Below are 17,915 nucleotides of genomic sequence, written 5' to 3'. Positions count from 1 at the left end.
GCAGCTCCCTGATCCTGTCTGAACCAGCTTCCCACGTCTCTACCCTCAGGCCTTCTCCTGGGCTCTGCAGAGGTAGCAAAAATAAGCTTCTAGTTTTGAACTACTCAAGCCCAGCTGGTACAATACCACAGTAGAGAACTGGATTAGATGGGGTGCAGGGACAGGGAGTACATGGAAAGCCCTCCTTCTAGAGCGCTTGGCAGGAAGCCCATGGTTCCGGTGTTGTACTCGTTTCTCGAAACCCCCCAGAGACCACCAAAGAGCCGGTTTCTGATGCAAGCACATAAAGGTCCTTTTATTCAGGTTCAACCTGGGTCATCGCACAGCAGATGGAAAGAAATGTGACGGTGGCCACGGCCCAGGTGTAGAGAGTTTTTATAGGGAAAGACCACAAGCCAGGAATTGGCAACTTAGGATTGGGTAGAAGGGATATGGGGCAAGGGGATTTTTTTAAAAACTATTGGTCTAGACTTTCGGTGTGAAACCACATTTGAAACCATTGGGTTAGACTTTTTGGCAGGGAACCACAACCCACTAAACAGGATTATCTGGACTGATCAGCAGGATTATCTAGGTATCTTCAAGGGCCATAAACCACAGACAGGATGTCTGCAGGAGGGTACTACTCTGTATCCACTTGAGTTGTCACGGCACATTCCTGAGGTCCTTCCTGGAACTGAGTACAGCAGGTGGTCTGAGATGTTGCCCTTTCCCTAAGGTAGAGTCTGTAAAATCAAGTCTAGGCCTTCACACCAGTTTACATTGACAATTCCAGACCACAAGTAATAAGACTGGACCTGTAGAAAGCCCAAGAAAACACTTTTGTTATTTCATCAAAATATTCCTGGGGAACAGGGACATTGTTGGGGAAGGTTATGTGTCATTATTGGCATCAAGGGAGCAAAAGAGAGAATTGGTCTGGCTCAGGGACTGCAGCTCCTACTGATAGGTATACAGGGCTGGTGGCAGTGCTGGTTACCGTGTGGAAAGGTCATGGTCATGACAGAATCCAATGTTAGCTTTTAGAGCTTTGTCAGGAGGGAAAGGCAGGGGTAAGAAAGAGGGGAGAGCCAGGCCTGGGGGAGAGGGAGCAGAGCAGAGAGCAGGGAGCAGAGAGAGAACAGAGAGAGAACACAGAGAGAGGATGGGGGTCTGCATCCAGCTTTTTAAGGCAGGGATTGCGTGACCACGCGATAGTACATAGTCGCCAGCGTCCACTGATGATGTAAGATGCAAGACAAAAGACCCAAGACCCTGAGCTGCACATGTACAGGATCCTAACACCTACCAATGGTAGAACACTTGCAGGACTCCAGGGACAATGGATGTTCACTGGCCAAACCAGGGAAGGGATCCTCTGCCTGTCCTCTCCACTGGCTCTAAGTATTTGGCAAAGGACACTCAGAAGAGACAAGTAATGTGCTGGGGTTTCTCAGCAATGAGTGGGGAGGAGTGTGGGGGATGTGGAGGTTGTGAGTTTGAACTGGGTTTGCTTGTCTTAGAACACTCCTGTTCCCAACCACAGGCCACTGTGACTGTGAGGGGTCTCTACTCACATCTCAGGCTGAGTGCTGGGTGAGTCTTTTACTCTTTTTTTTTTTTTTTTTTTTTTTTTTTTTTGGTTTTTCGAGACAGGGTTTCTCTGTGTAGCTTTGCGCCTTTCCTGGAACTCACTTGGTAGCCCAGGCTGGCCTCGAACTCACAGAGATCCGCCTGGCTCTGCCTCCCGAGTGCTGGGATTAAAGGCGTGCGCCACCACCGCCCGGCTGAGTCTTTTACTCTTTATAACAACTCTAAGGCATAGGGATTGCCAGCTCTGATATATGGGGAAAGAAACTGGGGTGCAGGGAGCTTTAGTTATATGCAAGTTTGTATTTCCCATGAGAGTTCAGCTGGAGCAGTTGTTCACCTGGATCCAAGGATCTAAGGCTACATTCTCTCTCATGAGTATCTACATGCCCTTCTCAGAACACTACAATTCCAAAGAGGAACCTGAGAATCTTTTATGAATTAAAAAAAAAAAAAAAAGGAGAGAGAGGCCAACATCTAACATGGAAGGCAGGAAGAATTTGTCCCAGAACAGCTGAACTCAATACTAGATGTACAGAATCCCCCATCTTTTCATCAACTGTTTTTGCAAAGTGTGTATGTTGAAGAGTGAACCAGGGCCTTATGCATGCTAGGCAAGGGCTTTGGCACTGAACTACATCCCTTTTTTAGACAAGGTCTCACTATGTGTCCTGAGCTAGCCTTGAACATGTATGATCCTCCAGCCTCAGCCAATTGAAGGCTACAGTTGCAGCCATGCACCATAATCCCGGTAGATTTTTTTTTTTTTAATTCATAAAAGAGTCTCAGGTTCCTCTTTGGAATTGTGGTATGCTGAGAAGGGCATTCCCTCAGTTGAGACTTGATACAGAAATGATTAAAAAAAAAAGATGGATTATTGAATCTAATGCAAAAAACAACTGTTAATCTTAAAATACTGTACATTGGTAAGGATTTTGGTTTATTAATACAAATTTAAGATTTTGTTATACTATATGTATATTTCTACTCTTGTTTAAGGTATTATGTTTATGCAGCCCATTTAAAAATATAATATATCATTAAGAAATATGATATATTTTGGGTAACTGTTGCCTTGCTTGCTGACCTTGACCTTGATATCCTCCCTATGGTAATTCCCTCCTGGGTTCCACCCTCCTGGGTGCTTGGGGGAGGTTCCTTGTCTGTGTATCCTGTATGATGGGCGTTAGCAGCTTGGATGCAAGATTGTAGAACATCGGTAGCGAACTTCTGCCCTCCGGGGTTCTCCCATTGTGCTGTAAGCCTGTATTTAAGACTTCCTCCCTCCTTCAATAGGCGGCATTCGGCATTAAAATAAATAAATAAATGAATAAATAAATAAATAAATAAAAGGAAAGAAAGAAATATAGATTAATAGTCATCTATGATAATCAAACTTATAGTCATATTAGTCAAGTTTTCTAGATATACAAAGATATATTTCAATTAGATAGATAATCTTCAACACTTCAAAGACCTACAGAATATGGCCTTTAAAATGTTTTAGTAATTTAGACTTTTCTGGACAGTGAGACACGTCTGCTCCTGGCAGAACCAATTACTTCCAAGAGGATGATAGTCATCGAAGAAACTCTTTATGGAGTTTGCTTACAATATAGAAAAGGCTAGCTCTTGGCCGGGCGATGGTGGCGCACGCCTTTAATCCCAGCACTCGGGAGGCAGAGCCAGGCGGATCTCTGTGAGTTCGAGGCCAGCCTGGGCTACCAAGTGAGTCCCAGGAAAGGCGCAAAGCTACACAGAGAAACCCTGTCTCGAAAAACCAAAAAAAAAAAGAAAAAAAAAGAAAAAAAAAAAGAAAAGAAAAGAAAAGGCTAGCTCTTTGGGCAAGAAACTGCTCTTGCCTGGACTGCTTGATAGTATGCTGTATAAACTGGACATGCAGGACCCATGGGAAATTGACCACTGAACTTTGGAAAAACAAGGCAGCATGATCCTTCAGGTTCTTGCTTCACAGAAGAAACTGCCAGGCATTCTTCAGGACACAGAGGAAAATGACGGATGAACTTTGCCAATAGGCAAGACAGTCCTCCAAATTTCCTGCTTCACTGAAAAGTCTACCAGAGACTTTAGGCCTGTAGGCTGAAGATGGATGTCTCAATATTGCAGAGGAACTTTGGGTGACTGTCCGGGCAGCCAGACATCTGTGTCATTTCTAGAATTTTGGAAGTTGCTTACAATGAACTTCCTGTTTACTCAGATAATATTATATCCTTCTGGGGTCTTTGATGGAGTTGAAGACTAAATAGTTATAATAATTATAGTTTTCTTTAGATATAATAAAAGATAAATTAGATGTGAAACTTTAGACTCACAAATATAGGATAGATGATAGAGTATTTTCTTTAATTTTGACAAATACAAAAAGACTAGATATAACTATAATTCCTGCTTGATAACTGTTTTGTTATATATAATTTTATTATGTTAAAATTAAAACTTTCCTTTTTGATCAGACAGAAAGGGGAAGTGCTATGGAATGGTCTTTCTGTATGCTGTGACTATGTGTTACTACCATTGGTTAACAAATAAGCTGCTTTAGCCTATGGCAAGGTATCTTGGAGGTAGGCAGGAAATCCAAGCAGAGATACAGGGAGAAGAAGGAAGGGTTGGGAGAGATGCTGAGAGCCGCCAGGGGAAGCAAGATGTAATGCAACACAGGTAAAACCACCAAACACATGGCGTTACATAGATTGATAGAAATGGATTAATTTAAGATGTAAGAGCTAGCTAGTAAGAAGCCTGAGCCATAGACCAAACAGTTTGTGATTAATATATAAGCCTCTGAGTAATTATTTTATAAGCAGCTGCCCGACGGCAGGTGTCCAGACTGTGGGCTGGGTGGGTCGGAGAAATTTCCCCTTACAGAGGCTGGTTTTCTTACAAACAACAGCACAGGCTTTGGCTATATTGAGTAAAAAAAGATTTGCTAGAAACACAGTGCTTCACTATTCTTATTCATTGAACAATTGTTTATTGAGCACATAATATATGTCAGGCATCATTTCAGGTGCTAGAATATGTCTAAGAACAAAACAAAGATTCTTATACTTAGAGAATTCAGTTTCTTTTCGGGAAAGGGGAGGAAAGGCTTGGTGGGAAGAAAGACAGTAAACAATGAAGAAACACCAAGTGAAGTGTGTGGTGTTTGAATGAGAAATATCCCCCACAGGTTCATGTATTTGAAAACTTGGCCTAGAAGGTCTGAGGAGAGGGGTGGCAGGCTCTAATTTTCAATAGGAAGATGAACTCTGGCTGCTGAGAGAGCAGGACCACAGGAAGCGAATGACTGGAGAAGCTCACAGGCCACTGATGAGACTTAATAATACATGTTGCAAGAGATGTCAACTATAGGATGGTGCTGTGGGGGGACCTGGACACAGACTGAGGTCAGAGCCTTCCAAGTGTCCTCAGTGCTTGCAGGAGCACGTTACAGAGAAGGCAGGAGACGACAGGAACCTAAGCTTTTCATGGGAGCAGCTGGAGAATGGAGTCACCATCTGCTAGGGCAGGGAAGCCTGTGATTACAAGTCCGAGACGACATAGGAGTGTGTGCCCAGCTGTCAGAAAGGCAGGTGGACATAACTGAAGTCGAGGAAAAAGGCTGGGAAGGAGATAAAAATATTTCACCAAATCCAAGGTAATTCATGCCCCTCCCCCTTCCAAATAATCCTATATTGGTTAATTTTCTGTTGCTGTGATAAAATGCCGTGACCGCAAGGAAGGACTGATTTTGGCTTACAGTTCCCGAGGGTTAGATGTGTATAATGGCTGGAAGGTACGGCTGAGAGATCACATCATAATTGTACATAAGAAGCCGAGACCTGCAAGTGGGGCAAGGCCTCAAACTCTCAAACACACCCCCATGACATACTCCAACTAGGCTCCGTGAACAAAAGGTTCCATAACCTCCCCAATAGCATCACCAGGTGGGGACTAAGTGTTCGAATATATGAGCCTATGGGGGACATTGCTCATTCAAACCACAGCAAAGCCACTGGGAAAGGATAGGAACCACGGCAACTTTTCAGGGATTTTCCTCAAAGCAAAATCAGAACAGGGCACTGTGTCTCCAGGGGTATCCAGGGCAGCATTTGCTGTGGGCATTGGCGGGGATCCAGAGCGGGGTTGGCTGTGGATATAGCTGATGTTTTGTTCCTGGCTTCCCTGCAGTTGTCAAATCAGGGTAAGTGATGTTCTTGACAGCCTGCTCTCCATCTGCTCAGGAAAAAAATGTCCGTGTCTGCACAAGAGCGATGGGACGTGCAGGCTCTCTCATTAAACACTGTTTATCTCCTAAGAGCAGTCAGCAACAGCTTAATCAAAGTCAGGGCAGATGAGATTTGCAACACCCCAGTCACTTTTCATTCTGTTTTCTCCTCTTTAGAGAACAATAGCCCCTCCCCTTCCCTGCATCTGCAAAGAAAGTGACCTGTTAATTACAGGCCCACCTACATGAGGAAGGGACTGGAAGGGTCTAGTGCTCAGTGGTTCTAACCATTCTATCCCTTACCTCCAGTCTCCATTATTTTGGAAATGGAAAAGAATGGGGAAATCAGAAAACAAGTACAATGAAATCTATAGTAATCCTATTCCTACTCACACGGGGAGGTAGACTAAACCACAGAATAATCAATCAGATCGCTCGCTGTCTTTTCATTTTAGGTCTTCCCACAGAAGTTCATCTCATGTGGAATGGCAGTTTCTGCTTCTCTTGGGTTTTCAAGAGATTGTAGATTTTATGTATTCTACCTTACTCCCTACCTTCTCTCTCCATGTGTGTGAGTGTGTGTGTGTGTGTGTGTGTGTGTGTGTGTGTGTGTGTGTGTGTGCGCGTGTTTTCTTTCTTTTTCTATCCATCACCTGAGAGGACCAAGCAGATGCCATAACAGGCTGCTCAGTCTTCTTGTAGAGATCAGGCCTCAATTTCAGTTTCCTGAGACTAAACAAGCAGTGTCTGAGAGAGCCACAAACAAAGGGCAATCAAACTCCAACACCTCCGACAGCAAGGACAAGGAGGCCTGGTACATGCAGTATCAGGTCAGGCCAGGTCTTAGCCACAGTCAGCAAGTTCAAGGCAATAACCAAATAAAGACAAAGCCTGGGACTTGTCCAGACCTGCCCAGAAATGGAAAACTGTAGCCCTAATCAGCCCCTGGCTAGCCCTAGCCAATTGGAATGTACTAATATGATTGCCACTTGCTTAAGCCAATCATATCCAAAGTGATTGAGCTGCCCTAGGACCTCCCCTTGGCTGTGCTTAAAAGCCTGTGAGCTCTTCTTGAGGTCGTTGCCTTTTTGCCTTTGTGTGGGATGACGGACCCCACCATGCTGGAATCTTTCTCGAGATAATAAATCATTATCTTGATAATGATATAAATATTCTTACTGATTGCATACATGGATGATGGTCTTTTGTGGAACTTCTCCAGGACCCTAACATCACCCCAATGATAGGGATTGAACCCACATCATTTTGTATGATAGGTGAGCATTCTATTGCTGAGCTAGCCTCCTAACCATAGATGGTTGTGATCCTGTGTCTTCCATTTCTATCCATAAATATCTCAGAAAAATAAGCTGTATCTTGGTATTGCGTCTTCTCCCTAGTTCATATGTTGAAGTCTCAACTTTTATAATTCAGAATGGGACTATATTTAGAAATAGGATTCTTAAAGAGATAATTAAGTTAAAATGGGGTCATTACAATGGCTGCTACCTAACAGAACTGAGGTCTCTGCAAGAAAAGGAACTTTGGACACAGACATAGCTGATGGAGGAACTGGGAGATGGCCTTTGTGAAGGTGAGAATCTTGATTGTCAGTTTAAAAATGTCTAGGAGGTTAGTGAAGCACACCCTCTGGGTGTGTCTACCAGATTGTTTTCAGAGATGGTTACACCATGAGAGCTCTCCATGGCTTAATCCCACATTTGAATAGACTGTAGAGGGGTGAGGAAGGCGGGGCCTGGTTGGAGGAATTAGGTCCCTGCAGATGTGTTGATGTGGCTGTACCTTACCCTGGTCCCTTCCTGCAGTCTCTCTCGTGTCTCTCTCTCTCTCTCTCTCTCTCTCTCTCTCTCTCTCTCTCTCTCTCTCTCTCTCTCTCTCCCCCTGCTTCTTGTCCACCATAACATGAACCACTCTGCTCTGCCATTCCCCTCTCCCATAATGGGCTGGAACCTGTAAAGGAACGCTCTTCTGCCCTTCACGTTGCTTCTGTCAGGCAACTGGATACCACAACACAAAGAGCAACTAACATAACCGTCGACAGCCCAAGGAGGGGGTGTCAGAAAAGAAAAGAAAACCAGTCCTGCCCACCTTTCCACTTCAGGCTTCCTGTAGCCAGAAGTCTGAGAAAGTGACTTGCCACTGTCTAAGGCACTCAGCCGCGGCCTTCGTTATGGCCTCTCTAGAAAACAAATGTACTTGATTTGAGGATGAAAGAGCCTCTTAACCAAACCCTGAGGTTCAGCCGTTGTGCCTTTTCTTGCCAGAGGTGATGAGGCCAAGACCCTCATGTGCTCCTAGTGGATGAAACACGCCTTCCTGTCTAGCTGCATTGTAAGGGGAGAAAGGTAGAGCCCTGAATTATTAGCAAACACTCTTGCCTTCATGTTTAGAAAGTGTTTTCAGGATAATTTTATCTTAATAGCCTAGCCGAGGAAAATATTTATAGATGCACCCTAAGTGGGCAAGGCTGTGGGACAGCTTTGGCAGCACCGCACAGCCCTGCAGCTACGCGTAATGCTTCATTTTCTTCCAGCCATCACCTCATCCACTTTTCTTCAGGAAATATTTGCTGAGGGAAAAAAAATTCTTTCTCCTGGAACTAAATGATTCAGTGTTTGGGAAACCAGCCAATTAAATGTAGCTCCAAGAATGTATTTAACCTTGAAAATACCTCCATTTAAACAGAGAAGCAGCCCAGGGCAAGGAAGCAGCTTTTTGCCCCTTGAATGGCTGTGCTGGTCTATACTCTGTTCATTCAGTCAAAAAAATATTTATTGAGCTCTTGTCACCTACCAGGCACATGACAGGTGAGCGGTATTCGACACCAGCTGACACAAAGTCTGGTGGGGAAAGATGAACAACAAAATGGATGGTCGCAGCCTTCTGTGATCGGTCACAGGGTCTAGAAGGTCAGAGGAGGAAGTGGCGACTGAACTGACTTTAAGGATGGTAAGAGTTAAGAGGCTAAAAGGTTATGGTGGACAAGAAAAAGGAAATGACCAGGTGTGTTCAGGGGACTCGGTACAGAGCACATGACTGAGCCCAGTATGGTGGGTAAGTCATACCTCTTTCTGGATAGTGAGACTCCATTGGTGTTCAAGGTCAAGAATTTCCAGCAAGGAGCTTCTTGCCTGGAGGGAACACACACATTTAAGGCTGTCTGCTGTTCCTACCACACCACCTTAGGCGTGGTTGTAAGCAATGTCAGCACTCGATTCTATTTCAGAAAGCTCTTCCGAGATGAACTTAGCTTATTCCATGTGTCCTATTCATTCTCCACTTGGTGAGATTCTTAAATAAGGATTTTCTTTACCAAGGAACAGCCAGCGGGTAAGAATTCTTGCTGCTTCCTTCTTTTCCGTGGCAGAGGCAGCTTCTTCTGAACATGTGCACACAAAGGACAACGGATACTTTCTGCCTCACTTAGAAGCAGTGAGTCTCATTCTCCACATTCAAAATGAGCTATTCACAGCAGGGGTCCCGAGAGCCAGCCCCAGGCTCCAGAAGCTGCCAAGGGTAAAGGTCCTAGGAGTTAATATTAACAGGCTGCACTTGCTCTCCAGAGGAAATTTTCAAAGCTCCTCTTTTTTTCTTTTTCCAGCTCCTCTTTCCTCCCTCGTCCTCATCTTTTTTTTTTTTTTTTTTTTTTTTTTTTGTCTCTCAAGTTTGGATAGCTTAAGTCAAATATAAGAAAAGCAAACCTTTTTTAGGAGGGCAGTTTGCACGTTTCAAATCTTTAAACTTCTCCTGGATTAAGTGTGTCCATGGCATGTTGTGGCATTGTTTTTCTGTTGGTGGAAAGTCTGAGTGTAAAAGACTTAAGGAGCCTGCCTGTGCTTTTAGAGACAAGGTAGGGCTCTTCGCCATAACATCTTTTTGCAAGGCAGACTGATAGAGCTTCCCGTATTCTTGAAGCTTAGATTTGCTGGGAGATGTTGTTTCAGAATATTCCAGGGTATATGATGGGGGTCCCTGAACACCCACAGCTACTGGGTGGCACTCTAGCAACAGCTGGGCTATGGAGCCAGCCTCGATGCCCAGATGAATAGTTTTAAAAAATATAACAAGATCAAGCCAGCCAACATTCCAGCACTGACTGGGGAGAGAGGAGCTCATGAAGCTCCATCCCGCTGAGAAGCTATTAGGAATTGATGGTTGTTGGGGGAAGGGGAGTCATTTTCCTTAGGGAAAGTGGCTACTGGCAGATTTCCCATTGTCTTAGTTACTTTTCTAGTACTGTGGTCAGGCACCATGGCCAACCTTATAGAGGGTTTACAGTTTTAGAGGGATGGAGTCCATGACCATCATGGGAGTGGAACATGGCAGCAGGCAGGCAAGCAGGCACAGTGCTATAACAGTACCTGAGAACACACATCTGGATCCACAAGCATGAAGCAGAGAGAACTAAGTGGGAATGGTACAAGCTTTTGAAACTCCAAAGCGCACCCCTAGTGACACACCTCCTCCAAGAAGGCCACACCTCCTCATCCTTCCCTAACAGTTCCAACTGGGTACCAAGTATCCAAATACATGAGTCTATGATGGGGGCAGGGGGCATTTTCATTCAAACCACTTCCTCTATGCTCATGTGGATAGCACTTATTGGACTCAGTGAGTTATTTTAAAAAGAAGAACTGGAGATGGAGGAAGAGGTAAAAATGGGAGGAAGGCACATTGAGAAGTCTAGAGGACTAGGATGGGCAAGGATTGGGGTGGATGCCATAAAATAAATCATATACATGTATGAAATTTTCAAAGAATAAGTAATCATAATAAAATTTTAAAAAGAGACAAATAAGAATGTGTTATTTGCACTTACAATACTTGTAATGATATATTTGCATATAATACTTTTTTATTCAACCATAAAGAAGAACAAAATTATGTCACTTGAATAAAATAGAGCTGGAGGCTATGTGAAATATCTTCTCTCAGGCAGAGCCTAGATTCCTTTTAAAGTCATGGGATGGGCCTTTTGAGGGAGAGAGGGGACCAGGGATAGGGAAAAAGGACAAGAGAGTAATAGTGGGTGATTATTGTCAAAATATATGTATGAAAAAAGAACGATGTGAGTGTCTGCCATTGAGACCCTGGTATTTGTAAGGCTCTTATGCTTGGATTCTATATTAAGTACATGAAATTTAACAAGTCAGTAAAATAGATTAAGACGAATAGGCATTAAAAACAAAGAAGCATTTTCCTGGATGTTAAAGGACAGACAGACTAGACAGATTTAAGAGGAAAAACTGTATTCTTGAATTCTTTACATTTTAATCTTTCTAAATTATTTAAGACCAGAGTGGAACTTACTTACATAATTTGATGAAATACACTGCATAACTACGAAGAATTTCTACAGAAAACTCAGAAGCTCAGAGAAATTGGGAGAATCCTGTAGGACATGTTTCTTGAAGGACACCTAACTGGCTGAAGAGACAAGCTCCAAAATTCGAGCACTAATTTTATAAAATGTGTTAAGCACCTCTTTTGCACAGTAGCTTGCAGGGGATTTTCTACATAGAGAATCCAAGAGAACACTTCAAGGAGCTATTAATTCCAATATGGGTTTAGTATTGTGGTCAAATTTTTAAAAGTCACAAAACTGATGGTAGACGTGTGATTAGTATCAGAAACACTAATGGGAAAGATGGCATGCTCCATAGCAGTAACAAAGTAAGATGCAAAATTCTACATAGAGGCAATGCTGAAATTTACCAATGGACATGGGATCAAAACAAGTAGAGATACATAGGGGCAATCTAATATTAATTCATCTCAAATATGCTATAGATTTCCAATTGTAAACTCTTAATTAAAATCATAATAAAGCCAGGTGTGGTGGCACACACTTGTAATCCCAGAATTCAGGAGGCTGAGGCAGGAGGATTGTGAGTTTTTTAGCAGTTTGATCTACTAAGTGAGACTCTTGTCTCCAAGTAAATAAATAATCACAATAGAAAATCTAAAATGTTTTATATATGTTGTACATGGAAGAGAAAAACATCCCAAAGTAGCTAAATATAAAAAGAATGAAAGAAAAAAATCTACTTGGCATATAAGATTGCTAGATTAATACCATAAGCCACTCATTTTAAAAATTCTTTTAATGGTATTTTTATTTATTTTGTATGTGCATGCATGAGTGTGCTACATCACACATGTGGAGGTCAGAAGACAACTTGCAGGCATCAGTTGCCTCTTCCTCCACCATGTGAATTCCTGGGATCAAACTCAGGTCATCAGGCTTAGGGAGCCATCTCCTGAGCTCTACAAGGCAAACCGTAATGAATGATGATAACAACATTACAAGTCAAAACCAATAGGAAGGAGCCAAAGCACCTTTAAAGGGATATATCTAGCTTTCAGTGCAAACATTGGAAAATAAGTATTGAAAGTTGGTGAAATCATTGTGGTTTGAATGCGCCTCTTAAAAGTCATGTTGAAGTTCAATCCCCAGTGAGGTGGTGGTCTGAGCTGGGGTCTTTGGATGGGGTTTAGACCATGAGGATCCAGCCCTCAGGAAATGACTAACGCACGTTTCAAAGGAGAGAGTTAGCTGTTGGGAGAATGGACTCCCTCTTTTGAGAAGGGACTTTCCTGGGCATTTTCTTGGTACTGCCTCTCTTCTGTTTTCTCTCACCATTAGACACTCTCTTCCACATTATGACATGATGCCAGATGCTGTTCTTGGACTTTCCATCTGCCAGAACCACAAACTTAATACGTCTTTATTCTTTATAAATTACCTACTCTAGTTCCCTGGAAACTAGAAAAGGCAATAAAATAAAACAAAGAAAGTTAAAAGTCAATATTAATTCCTATTGATAAAACAGATAAACTAAACTTGATTAAAATTAAAATTAACTTCCGTTTAGTAAAATACTTGAGATGAACAATAATCATTAAAGAAATTAAAAGGTAATCAAAAATATGATAACTCCCAATACAATGTGGGTCCAGTTAGTGTGGTAAGTTAGCTCTGACTGTGAAGAAATGAAAGACTTCCATGTTATAAACACACACACACACACGTGTGTGTGTGTGTATACACCTATGTGCACACTTCCAGGAATACATAAAATGATGTGAGAGTCTGTAATATATATATTTTTTTCTGCAATGCCCCTAACTGCAGATGTACACTGCTCTATTACATTTTGCTTTATTACACTTTGCAGATGTACATTTTCTACAAATTGAAGACAGGTAATTTGGCGCCCTTGTGTTGTACAAAGCCACTAGTGTTATTTTTCCAACATCACATACTCCCTTCATGTCTCTGTGGCACATTTTGATAATTCTCACAATAACTCTTTGATGTGACCATTGTCATTGTTTGGAGGGGCACCAAAGTATGTTTCTAAAAGCCAACAGACTCACTTTATCAATGTTGCATGGCATGTTCTGACCACTCCACTGACTGCTAGCTCTCCCAGCTTAGTCCTTGCTATTTCCTGAGATGTAATAATATTGAAATTAGGCTAATAAATAAACCTTACAATGATCTTCAAGTACCCCAGTGAAAGAAAGAGCATAACCCCCTCATTATAATGCAAAGGCTACAAGTAGGTGATCCATCAGGACCATCAGCTCCCCAATAATGACATGGAGACATGTAATTAATTATAAATGCTTGGCCTATAGCTTAGGCTTGTTTCTAACTAGCTCTTATAATTAAATTTAATTAAAATTTAAATTAAATTAAAACCCATTTCTGTTCATCTACGTGTTGCCACATGGTTTGTGGCTTTTACTCCTCCTCCTTTTTGTCTTGTATCCTCTCTACATCTGGCTGGTGACCCTGCCTTCTTCTTCCCAGCATTCTCTTTGCCCCAAAAGTCCTGCCTAGCTATTGGCCATTCAGCTCTTTACTAAACCAATCACAGTGACATATCTTCACACAGTGTAAAGAAATATTCTACAACAGCTACTGATGATGCTAATCTTAGTGAAAAAGGCATGCCCAAACCAAGACAACCGAAGCAAGACCTTTGCACCAATTAACTCAGGTGTGGATGTAGAGGAAAATTCTTAGCAGGATACAAGGGAGCTTTCCCCCGGTGTGAAGAAAGCTTTCATGATCTGGAGAGAAGATAGAATGGCCATGGCATTCCTCAAATAGAAGTGGACTGTGAGCAAGGCCCAATTCTTTCAGAAAGAAAGTCCATGAGGTTTAAGATGTTTGACAACAATGAACAGCAAGAGGGAACAGTGGATGCTGTGGCAATTTCCCCAGAAGATGCAGCTGAGGAACTCATGAAGGTGAACACACTGGGCAACACATTGTCAATGGAATGAAGCAGCCTTGTGTTGGAAGAAGATGCCATTTAGGACTCAAACAGTTAGTGGGAAACCACGCTTGGCTTCAAGGTTCAAAGTGAGGGGCTAATGAGGCTGATAACTTCAAGCTGAAGCCAATGTCCATTTAGCATTCCAACTAGTTCACAGCCTAAAGAATACTACCAACTCTCTGCTCTGGAAGCAGTAGAGTCTGGATGGCAGTTGTGTATGTTTACAACCTGGTTTTCTGCCTGCTGTGAAGACTCACTGCTCAGAAAACAAAACAAGACATTTCCTTGAAAACTCTTACTGTTCATTGACCAAACACTGGCTCACTCAAGTCTGCTAACACAGCAGCCATTCCGCAGCCCACAGGAGTCATTTCGACTTTCAAGTGATAGTATTTAAGAAAGACGTTTTTACAGCCTTTATAAATTGCCTAATCTGTGGGATTCAGTTATAGTGACAGAAAATGAAACAAGAAACTCACCTTTAACATGGGAAACTAGAAAGGCAACAAACTATTCCAAAGAAAGTAAAAAGTCTATATAGAGAATGAAAACTACTATAATAAACAAAAAGTGCATTAAACTTCGTTAAAAATACATTTAACTTGAGTTTAATAAAACTGTGGCAGATAGTAATTCCTGCAATGAATCCAGACACAGTGAATTAAGGTGCTCCTGGAAAGAACTTCAATTCTAGATGCTTTCGGGAACATTCTTGATTCACGGAAGGAGGTCAAAACGTCAACGCGAGCTGGAGTTAGAAGTTGACTTCAACATTCCTGGATGACTTTGAGGGGTTCAAGATTTCCAGTGGGGGAAGTCACCACAGAGCTGGTGGAAACATGGTGGTGGGCTGGGGTGGCCAGGGGTCCGTGGAGGTCGAAGACTAGAAGCGGAGCTTTGCAGCTGGGATGTGGCTCAGTGTGCAGAGCGCTTGCCTAGCATGAGTGAAGCTGGGCATGTTGGCACATACTTGTAATCTCGCACTCAGGAATTGCAAGTAGATGACTCTTGTGTTGGCTCTTCTTTTTTTTAATTAAAAAACATTTTTGTTCAATATATTTTGTTCATGTTTTCCTCTCTCCCAATTTGATTCTCCCCACCTCCATACCCACCCAAGTTCAAGTTCTTCCCCCACCTTCTTTAAAACAAACAAATATTGAAAAAATACTCTAAATAATGAAAATCAAAACAAATAAAAAGCCAATAAGACAAAAAAAAGGGAGAGAAAAAAAGCCAAAATGAAACAAGAAGCTCACAAGAACAACTCAACATGCTGGACCCTATTCCTAGTGCTGGAGGTTCTGCTTGGTGACGTAAGATGTCTTCTTGGGACACTGTTCCTCCATTACATGATGACTCCATTTAAATTCCTTCCATATATGTATGTACATTTTAGGAAGCTTCTACAGCTATAGGAAGCGGCCATATGACTTTCAAAAGGCTTCAGTGTTAGGTGTCCCTCCCATAGCCCCTCCTTTACCTTTCTCTCCCATTCCCCTCCTACTTATCTTCCTATTCTCACTTCCCCTTTATTGCTCCTTAATACTACATTCTATTTCCCCTTCTTTGGGAGATCTTTTCCTCTTCCCCAGTTCCTTACTAGGTACCTAACCTCTGTGGTTATTTGGATTGTGTGCTGGCTAGTTTTTATGTCCACTTGACACAATCTAGAATCATCTGAGAGGAGGGAACCTTGACTAAAAACAAAAAGTGCTTTTATAAGATCGGGCTGCAGGCAAGCCAGAAGGCATTCTCTTAATCAGTGACTGGTGTGGAAGGATCTAGCCCATTGTGGGTGGTGCTGCCCCTAGGTTGGTGGTCTTGGGTGTTATAAGGAAGCTGGCTGAGAAAGCTATGAGGAGCAAGTCAGTAAGTAGCACCCCTCTATGGCCTCTGCATCAGCTCCTTTTCCAGATTCCAAGCCTGTTTGAATTCCTGTCTTCTTCCTTCTATAATGGACTGTGATATGGAAGTTTTGTTTTTTGGGTTTTTTTTTTAATCCCTTTCTACCCCAAGTTGCTTTTTGGTCATGGTGGTTTTATCACAGCAATAGAAATCCTAAGAGAGATCTAGAGTTCACCATCATCTATGGCTACATAGCAAGTTCAAGGCTAGCCCCCTGAAGATATGATTTAATTGCTGCAACCACAAGATGAAACTTTGATGGGTAAGAAGTTGCTTCTTCTAGATTAACAAAGAAAGTGGTTTCTTAAGATGGAACATTCTGGTGAGGGTTTCTGAGAGCAGAGGACAATAGCAGATTCAGAATGAGGCACAGACTTAATTGATAAAACATCAAACTCTGAGAGGACTGACTTCGATTTTGAAACTCTACAGTAGATAACACATTATCAAACAGCATCAGATGCTGCAGAGGTATCTGTCCTGAAAGGACAAGTCAGCTAATATGACAAAGCACACTCACATCTTACTTTAAGACAGTGCCACAGCTAGCTGGATGTGGTAGTGTTGAACTTTAACCCCAGCACTCAGGAGGCAGAAGCAGGCAGATCTCTGTGAGTTGGAGCCCAGCCTGGTCTACAGAGTAGGTTTCAGAGCAGCAAAAGCTACACATTTAAACCCTGTCTCAAAAAGAAAAAGGAAATCATATTAAAAAAAAGGAAATTGTCACAGGCCCCTACCCTCATTACTCACCATCCTGATCAGTCAGTAGCCATCAACATTGAGGCAAGGCTCACCACAAGCAAAACAATGGACTTGTTAAAGCCTCAGATAATATCATTTTTAGCAATAACCATTTTAAAATCAAGCATATGTACTTTTGCAGGCATCAGTACAATGTAAACATAATTTTTATATATATTGAAAAATTTTGAAAATCTCTTACAATCTATTTTATTGTGATTTTTAGCTTCATTCTGATGATTTGTAACCAACTCTACAATGTCTGAAGGGTGTATCCTGTTAGAAGGAAAGAAAGAAAACAAGTCAGTGTCATTGATGAACACAGGCATGGTATCCAAGTAAGAAATGTTGCCTAGGATGAATCGACACAAGAAATGAGGACAGAACTGACCTCTCCATGAAATTAAGAATTGAGTGGAAGGACTACTACATCATTACCAAGTATGATTTGAGAAATTCCTGGAATATCTATATATTTTTGTTAAAAACCGTGTGTGTGTGTGTGTGTGTGTGTGTGTGTGTGTGTGTGTGTGTGTGTTGTATTTCTATTTGTGCAGGTGTGACATGGAGGCAGAGGTCAATGCCAAGTGTCTTCCTCAGTTGACCTCTACCTTGCATTTTAAGATAGGATTCCACACTGAATTTAAAACTCACAGATTCAACTAGGATAGTTGACCAGTAAGCCTCAAAGATCCACAGCCCCTCCAGCCTTGGGATTATAGATATATACTACTCTGCTGGGCTTTTTACATGAGTATTAGGTATTCAGACTCAAGTACTCATGCTTGCATGGCAAACATGTTACCCAATAAGCCATCTTCCCAGCCCTCAGAATATCTGTGTTATTAACAGATTAAAATAAATACCAGGTTACATTTTAATCAATTGAGAAAAAAATATAATTTGTAAATACCACTCATTTATAAGCAAAAAAAAGGTGTCACATACACTCAACACATAGTATTGATTCATTAAAGGAAAGAGAGAGAGAGAGAGAGAGAGAGAGAGAGAGAGAGAGAGAGAGAACAGAATCCTGTCATTGGTACAATATTGGAGAATTGGAGGTCATCATGTTAAGTGAAATAAGCTAGGCACAGAAAGACAGACACTATATGACCTCATTCTCACATGGAATCTGAAAAGTTGAATTCACAGATATT

General features: G+C 42.0%; 1 long non-coding RNA gene across 1 annotated transcript in view; it reads right to left on the bottom strand.

Moving 5' to 3' along the window:
• Positions 1-267: 267 nt before the first annotated feature.
• The window catches only part of LOC128104065 (uncharacterized), a 34,560-nt gene continuing 16,912 nt past the window's right edge, over positions 268-17,915 (bottom strand). Inside the window, exons 3-4 of the long non-coding RNA XR_008215857.1 lie at positions 2,657-2,856; positions 268-797 (exon numbers count right to left, since the gene is read on the bottom strand). This is a non-coding gene — a long non-coding RNA (uncharacterized LOC128104065). The remainder of the gene's footprint in view (positions 798-2,656; positions 2,857-17,915) is intronic.

The sequence above is a fragment of the Peromyscus californicus genome, unplaced genomic scaffold (genome assembly GCF_007827085.1).
Source record: "Peromyscus californicus insignis strain IS unplaced genomic scaffold, ASM782708v3 Scaffold_8__1_contigs__length_139910024, whole genome shotgun sequence".
NCBI classification, from domain to species: Eukaryota; Metazoa; Chordata; class Mammalia; order Rodentia; family Cricetidae; genus Peromyscus; species Peromyscus californicus.
The sequence above is the reverse complement of the archived record's forward strand: the minus strand, read 5'-3'. Positions and strand labels throughout refer to the sequence as shown.